The following is a 7,984-nucleotide window of genomic DNA, read 5'->3' as shown; positions in this document are numbered from 1 at the left end:
TGCATTGCAAGCCAGAACGCAACACAAAGATGAGGCCATGAAGGCCTAAGCTAATGAGAAAGCATAAGGAAGCAAATCAAGAGGAAGAAGAAGCAAGAGGAAAGCTAGCCAAATATATGAACCAGAGAAACACAGAAGTGGATAGGAGAGCTGGTACCTAGTCAGAGGCATAAAACAAACACTAAGCAGAGAGACAGGGTAGCTCAGCTAGCTACATCAACAGCATAGGCCAGCATGAACAGGTACTCCTGATGCCCAGTTTCCTGACTGTGTCTGAACCAACTACCATCTCTAAGTGGCATTATCATATTCAGGTACCCTTACACCTGTAACTGCATGTTATCCCAGTCACCATGACCTGCCCACAGCAGGACTGCCAAAAACCTGTCATTAGGTGAGCTCAGCAGAGCAGTTATACTGAGGAAGCAATAGTAAGAAGGACAACAGAGCTCATAATCCTCAAGTCTGTAAATCCCATCACTCAGGAGTTTAGTACCAGTGTTTAGTAGCAGCGTGGGTAACGTAGTAAAACCCCATTTCTAAAACATAAAGCAAAACAAAACAAAGCGGGATAGCCTCCCAGTGGGTCCATGGTTTAACAAGTTGGTTATGAACGTTTGGGAAAATCCCCTTTTTCTGACAATTTTGGAAGTCTTAGCTACTAAGGTGTGCACAGTGGCACACATCTATAATCGCAGCACCCAGAAAGCATAAGCAGAAAATGATTGAGAGTTGAAGGCCAGGAAGAATTGTGGAGTGATTTCCGTGATATAAAGAGAGGCCCTAGAAAAAAAGAAAGAAAACAAAGATGGAGAGGAAAGGAGAAAAGGAGGAAAGAACGTGTCTTCAAAACATTCCTATCTTTCTTTTTGGCTGCCTCATCCCAGAGTGTTGCATTGAATCCAGGTCTTTCAGAGATACTGGGCAAGTGCTCTACCAGTTGAGCTACAAAGTTCATCACGGTGGAAATTCAGACTCATTTTCTGATAGTCCTAAAGAATATTAAAAAAAAAAAAAAAGATGGGGGGGTTGGAGAGATGGCTCAGTAGTTAAGAGCACTGACTGCTCTTCCAGAGGTCCTCCAGAGCCACGTGGTTGATCACAACCACCTGCAATTAGATCTGGTGCCCTCTTCTGGTCCTACAAGAACACATTCAGGCAGAACACTATACATAATAAATAAATCTTAAAGAAAAAAGAAAAACATCCTAGATTTTTGCCATGGAATGAAGAAGAGAAAGGAGACCCCGAATACGCACACTTGGTGAGCATGTGATAGCAGTAGCCTCCTAGAGATGACCACTCAAAGAGTTTATAGTCAAATGAAAGTCTTTACTGCAGTCGGCTGGAACAATACCCAAGTATCTGGGCACCTAGTAAAAGCCCTGAGTGTCCAGAGCACAAAGTTTTTGAAAGCAAAATCCATGTCCTGGCATGGCAGTTGGCAGCTACAGCAGGCAGTTTAAAAAGTCACTAAAATAAGCTGTTACCTGGAGGGGAGTCCTGCAGAGGCAGGAAGTCACTAAGATAAGCCATTACCTGGAGGGGGGCCTGCAGAGGCAGGGAGTCATTAAGATAAGCCATTGCCAGGAAGGGGTCCTGCTGAGTCAGGCAGTTACTAAGATAAACTATTACCTGGAGGGGGTCCTGCAGATTCAGGCAGTCCCTAAGATAAGCTATTACCTGGAGGGGGTCCTGCAGAGTCAGGCAGTTACTAAGATAAGCCATACCTGGAGGGGGTCCTGCAGATTCAGGCAGTCTCTAAGATAAGCTATTACAGGCAGGGGATCCTGCAGAGTCAGGTGGTCTCTAAGATAAGCCATTCCTGGAGGGGGTCCGGCAAAAGGCAGGCAGTCTCTAAGATAAGTCATTACCTGGAGGGGTCCGGCAAAAGGCAGGCAGTTTAACAGTCACTAAGATAAGCAGTTACTTTGGAGGGGTTCCTGCACAAACAAACAGTTTAACAGAAGGTAAGATAAGTTAGCTAGGACATCCTGACCTTGGGTTTCTAGAATAGAGTTGGGTAGTTTTCCATAAGATTTTCCATCAAGGAAATGAAATTCTACTTCAACCTGGAATGGCCTCAGCAGGAATACAAGATGGAGGAACCATATTTAAAACAAAGCCAAATAAAACAAACAATAACAACTTATGTCCACTAGAAAGTGAATCTTTGAGAGATGTGAAAATTGCTGCAACAAAAAGTTTTAAATTCAACAAACAATATCACTCCTACCCATGCCTAAATTCTTTTTAAGGAAATTTGAAAAAAACAATCAAATAAGCATGGCTAAGAAACCATTCTTGTAGCTAACTAAGTATACACTAAACCCACAACTGGTTAGACAACCCCACACCCCCTCCCAAAAAAAGGGATCACATTCAAGGACATTAGGACATGTACCCATAAGCTGTTCAACAGCCCAAGACTTTTCTTTTTTCTTTATTTATGTAGCATTGTGCCTTTCCTGGAACTCACTTGGTAGCCCAGGCTGTCCTCGAACTCACAGAGATCCGCCTGCCTCTTCCTCCTGAGTGCTGGGATTAAAGGCGTGCGCGACCACCGCCCCGGCCCAACCCCAAGACTTTTCATACCACAAAATTTTCCTCTAACAAGGACAAGGTGACAAAATTCTATATAATTTAAAGTTGCAAAAAACAAAGACTTGCAATATAGCACAATGGGAGAACGCTAGTCTAGCATGTGTGAGACCCTAGGTTTAATCCCTAGCAGCACTGAATAAATAAATACACACAAGTTAGGTATGGTGGTATATACTTGTATCTCATCTTTGGGAGGTAGAGACATGAGGATCAGGAATGCAAGGCTAGCCTCACCTACCAAAGCAATTTTGAGGCCAGCTTGTGTTCCAGGATGCTATGTCTCAAAAACAAAGTAGACAAAAAGAAAGAAACAAAAGTCAGCTAATGGATAAATGGATATATGAAAGAACACACAACACTCCATGGAAGAATCATGAAAGAGTTCAGATCAAGTTATGAATCAATTTGCAAAGGAATGACTCAAGAGCTATAAATCAGCAGAAACTATTCATCTACAGTAGGGTAAAAAGGATGAAGCAATTTTGATTTATACACAGGGAGAAAAGACATTCACACATAACGAACAGCAGTAGAAAATGGCCGAGACCTGACAAATAGGAATCGCCATAGCCACAGTCTCAGGGAACATCACAAGCCTCGAGGAATCAGTTTGAACAACTGAAGACACTGGACAGCAATGAGGGCTAAAGCACACTCTAGACAGAGAAAGACGCAGGTACTAGAAGGCCATGCCCATAGATCACCAAAAAAGCTCCAGTGAGGAGTGAAGGAAAATCCTTCACGTGGACATAAGATGTTAAGGAGACAGTATGACGACACCTGTCGGCAGCAGAGGCAAGGTGACATGCACAGAAAACCAGAGACAAACTGAAAGCCATGATACTACCTAAGAGACAAGTTTCAGAAACTTCAGCCTGCTCCTACAGTGACATATGGAGTGAGAGGAATACCCTTTCAAATGGTGATAGGTAATTTTGACTTTTAACCACACCTGGGAAGATGGCACCTTAATTGAGGAACTGTCTCCATTAGAATGGCCTGTGGCCATATCTGAGGGAATTCTCTTAATTGCCGAGTGATGCAGAGGGCCAGAGCCCATTAGTCGCGCCACTGCTAGGCAGGTGAGCCTGGGCTGTAGGAGAAAGATAGCAGAGCAATGCAAGAAAACAAGCCAATTAGCATTCCTCCATGGCCTCTTACGTTCCTACCTCGGCTGTAGTCTATGGCATGTAAGTTAGATAAACGCTTTCCTTCGCCAAGTTTTTTTGGTCCGTGTTTTATCATTCTCAGAGTAAGCAAACTACGGCAGAAGGAATACAGCTACTTGGAATTATACTGCAGTAATACAATCGATCACTTCCACAGCACAGTACATGACACTAATGACACAGGAAGTCCCGAGGTTAGTTAGCTAAGACCTGTGTTCTCTGAAACAAAACAAAACAACCCTGTGCTATGGAAACAGGTCATCAGTAGCCACAAACTGAAGAGAGAAACGCATGCCATTTGAGAAGAGCAACATCTCTAATTCTGGTGGAGGCTCGAGAATCACTGCAGGTTTCGAACCAACCCGAGCTACCCAGTGAGTTCTAGGCCTGGGCTAAAGAGCAGAGCCCCCGAAAAGAAAACAAACAACAATGCAAACAAATGAACAAATATAAAACCTCCAACATTTTCCCTAGGTGGGGCTGGAGCACTGTCGCAGCAGTAAAGAGCACTTTCTGTTCTTACAAAGAACCCAGGGTTCTGTAATTCCAGTTCTAGGTGCCGAATACCCCTTTTCTGACCTCTGCGGGCACTGCACACATGTGATACACTTACATACAAGGCAAGACACTCACAGAAAATAAATGAATCTTCAAAAAAGTAATAGCAGAGAATCAGTCATCAACATCAGAAACATAAATACAGGTTATAAGAGCAAAATGTAATAAAACAGGTGTTGGCAAACTGCAGCCTCCACACCAATAAAGCTCGCTCACCTTTTATAAAATAGATCTTTTTAAACACAAGTGCACTCATGTGTTTATGCATCGCCTATTATTTGTTTTTATGTGACAACAGCAAAACCCATACAGCCCATAAAAATGAAACTATAATACCTAATATGAAAACTTTGCAAAATCCCATGAAAGCATAAGCCAGTGGTAGCAAAGTTGAGCAGATAATCCAAAGAAAGAGGAGCTGGGAGAATAGTATATTATGTTAGAAGCAGAACACTGGAGAGATTCTGCAACTCAGTACTACTGAGGTCCTCACAAATACCCTTACTCCACCTCGAAACCCTGAATGTACTAGACATTAAGATAACTAATTATGGGGGGGGGGCACGGGGTGGAGAGATAGCTCAGAAGGTAAGAGCACAGTCAGCTCTTGCAGAGGATTTGAATCAATTCCTAGCACCCATATGAAGGCTCACAACCACCTGTAGCTCCTCCAGTTCTAAGGAATCCAACACCCTCTTCTGGCCTCCAAAGTACCAGGCACCCTTGAGGAGTACACACATATATGTAGGAAAACAACTAATACAAATAAATTTTTTTTTCAAATAAATTTTTTAAAAAAGAAAATTATGCTGGGCAGTTGTGGCGCACGCCTTTAATCCCAGCACTTGGGAGACAGAGGCAGGCAGATCTCTGTGAATCTGAGGCCAGCCTGGGCTACAGAGTGAGTTCCAGGACAGCCAGGACTACATAGAAAAGCCGTATCTCAAAAAACCAAAACATCAAAAACAAAAAGCAAAAAAACCCCAAAAACCCAAAACACATAATAATAATAATAAAATAAAATTATACACCAAATCCACAAATAAGTCACAAATCATGGCACACATTTACTTTTTTTTTTTTTTAAAGATTTATTTCTTTATTTTGTACACAGTGTTCTGTCTGCAAAGCAGAAGAGGGCACCAGATCTCATTACAGATGATTGTGAGCCACCATGTGGTTGCTGGGAATTGAACTCAGGACCTCTGGAAGAGCAGCCAGGGCTCTTAACCTCTGAGCTATCTCTCCAGCCCCATGGCACACATTTACAATTCCAGGCATGGGGAGTGGGGTTGAGGCTAAATTAGGACAATCCCAATTTCAAAGACTGCCTGGGCTATAGTAGGGTGAGTTTAATAAGAGCCTGGGCAACTCAGTGAGATCTCATCTCAAAACAAAATGTCAAGAGAGGGTAAATATGTGGAGCTCAAAGACAGACTGCTGCTTCACTAGCATGTACAAGCTTAGTAGTTCACGAGACCCTGTGATAGATGCCCAGAACCATTGAAGTGAAAAAATAGCCCTGGGCCTTTAATCGAAGAGTGTAGAAGTAGGAATGAGAAATCCAAGGTCATCCTAGGCAACACATTGAGTTTAAGGTCAGCATGGGTTATGTAAGATCCCGTTTCTTGGGGTAGGAGGGAGAATAGGTTCAAAACATAGTATATGAAATTCTCAAACAATTAATAAAAATGTCATTTAAAAAGAACCTATTCCAAAACAACATAAAGATGGCAAAAATAAATGGAATATAAACTACAGGAAATTATACTTATGTTCATCTTATGAAAAGTGGAAACTAGGCATATTATTAGTGGCATATACCTGTAATCCTAGTACCTGGAAGAAGAAGGCAGGAGGATTATGAATTTGAGGTTGGACTGGAATAACTAGCAAAACATTGCCTCAAGTAAAAAAGAAAAACAAGCAAACAAAAACCTAAATACATAGGGAAGAAGCTGCAAAGAAAAGATGCTGGGGCTAGCTACATAAGTATCTGTAAGGTAGGCTAGACAAAATATCTGAAATATGAGATGATAAATTTCAATATGGGACCAAGCCTAGTGGCTCAAGCCTTAATCCCAGTCCTTAAGAAACTGAGACAAGAGAACTGCCATGAGTTTGTGGACAGCATGGAATACATAGTGAGATCCAAGACACCCTAGGCTAAGTATGATATCTTGACTCAAAAACATCAAATCAAACCAAACAATTGTCTCCAAAGCTGATCATTTCCATCCCATGTTTTAAACCCCAATAAAACGTCAAATTCACAAAAACAAATCAAATAAACAGAGTTGCATCTCAAGTGTAAGAAACACAAATTGCTAGTCAGGCAGTGGTGGCACACTCCTTCACCCCAGCACTCAGGAGGCAGAGGCTGGTGAATCTCGGAGTTCGATGCCAGCCTGGTCTACAGAGCTAGTTCCAGGACAGCCTGGGCTACGCAGAGAAACTCTGTCTTGAAAAACCAAACCAAATCAAACAAACAAAAAGGAAACTCAAATTGCCTAACATGCTTGAGACCATGCATTGCAAGAGAACTTAAGGAGGGCCAAGGAGATAGCTCAGTGGGTAAAGGCTCTAAACATGCACAAAGATGGAGTTGTCGGGAACTATCTGTAAAGCCAGCACCCCCAAAGTACAGACAGCAAAATTTCATGAAGCTACCAAGCAAACTAGCCTGGAGTGCACAGCAGTAAAAATGAAGACAAGCAAACAGCAGAAACAAGAGAAACAAACTCTCGAATGTTATCCTCTGCTCTCTGCACACACTGATAACAAGTGAGCATCTGCACTCACTAACTCATTCACAAATACAAACAATACAGAGAATCATTTACAAAATAAGTGGAGGGTGGCCCTGATGGCACAAGCCTTCATCCCGGGCACTTGAGAGGCAGAGGCAGGTAAATCTCTGAGTTCAAGGCCAGCCTGGTCTACAGAGCTACTTCTCGGGCAGCCAGGGCTACACAAAGAAATCCTGTCTTGAAAAAAAAAATTTTAAAAAAGGAATAAAACTCAAAGAGCCAAAAAACACTATGCCTGTTTTATTTATTATGAATCAATTGCTTTCACAAACAGTAAAAAAAAAAAAAAAAAAAAAAAAATTCTTTTCTTGTTTGTGGTATTTTGGAGAACAGAATTACATAACAAAGGACATGCTGGACTCCATCTTCCAGTGATGTTCCAGCCTCAGCCTTCCAATTGCTGGCATTATAGGCATGAACTACTACATTTATCTTGCAACTGGTGAATTTTTTCAAAAATCACTTAATACGGTTTACTGGAGTCAATGTGGAATGTGGAAAAATGGCTATTGTCATATTCATTAGAGGGACTGTATACTACATCCAATTTCAGGAGATAAGCATGATATTGAACAACTGACCTACAAGGATGCTAACTGTAGCATTCTGTATGTAAGTACAGTTAAGAGAGTACTTTGGGCTGGGGGCGTAGCTCAGTGGAAGTATGCTTGCCTAGCCTGTAACAGTCCTGGATTCGATCTCCAGCTCAGAAGAGAAAAGAAGGAAGGCAGAACACTAAGATGAGTCGAAACAGCAAATGTAAATTAATGCCCTTTATTCATACAGTGGATACTGTGTGCCAGTTTTAAAATGATGCCATTAAAACATATTTAATGGCATGGT

At 41.9% G+C, this 7,984-nt stretch overlaps 1 long non-coding RNA gene across 13 annotated transcripts in view; it reads right to left on the bottom strand.

The window, feature by feature from the left end:
- The window catches only part of LOC107403015 (uncharacterized), a 59,887-nt gene that overhangs the window by 23,365 nt on the left and 28,538 nt on the right, over window positions 1-7,984 (bottom strand). For 10 of the 13 annotated variants that reach the window (XR_013047999.1, XR_013048002.1, XR_013048008.1 and 7 more), the window contains one exon: window positions 1,875-1,943. The exons of the other annotated variants lie outside the window; for them this stretch is intronic. This is a non-coding gene — a long non-coding RNA (uncharacterized LOC107403015). The remainder of the gene's footprint in view (window positions 1-1,874; window positions 1,944-7,984) is intronic. 13 annotated transcript variants of the gene reach the window in all.

Source organism: Peromyscus maniculatus, chromosome X, assembly GCF_049852395.1.
Source record: "Peromyscus maniculatus bairdii isolate BWxNUB_F1_BW_parent chromosome X, HU_Pman_BW_mat_3.1, whole genome shotgun sequence".
Taxonomy (NCBI): domain Eukaryota; kingdom Metazoa; phylum Chordata; class Mammalia; order Rodentia; family Cricetidae; genus Peromyscus; species Peromyscus maniculatus.
The sequence above is the reverse complement of the archived record's forward strand: the minus strand, read 5'-3'. Positions and strand labels throughout refer to the sequence as shown.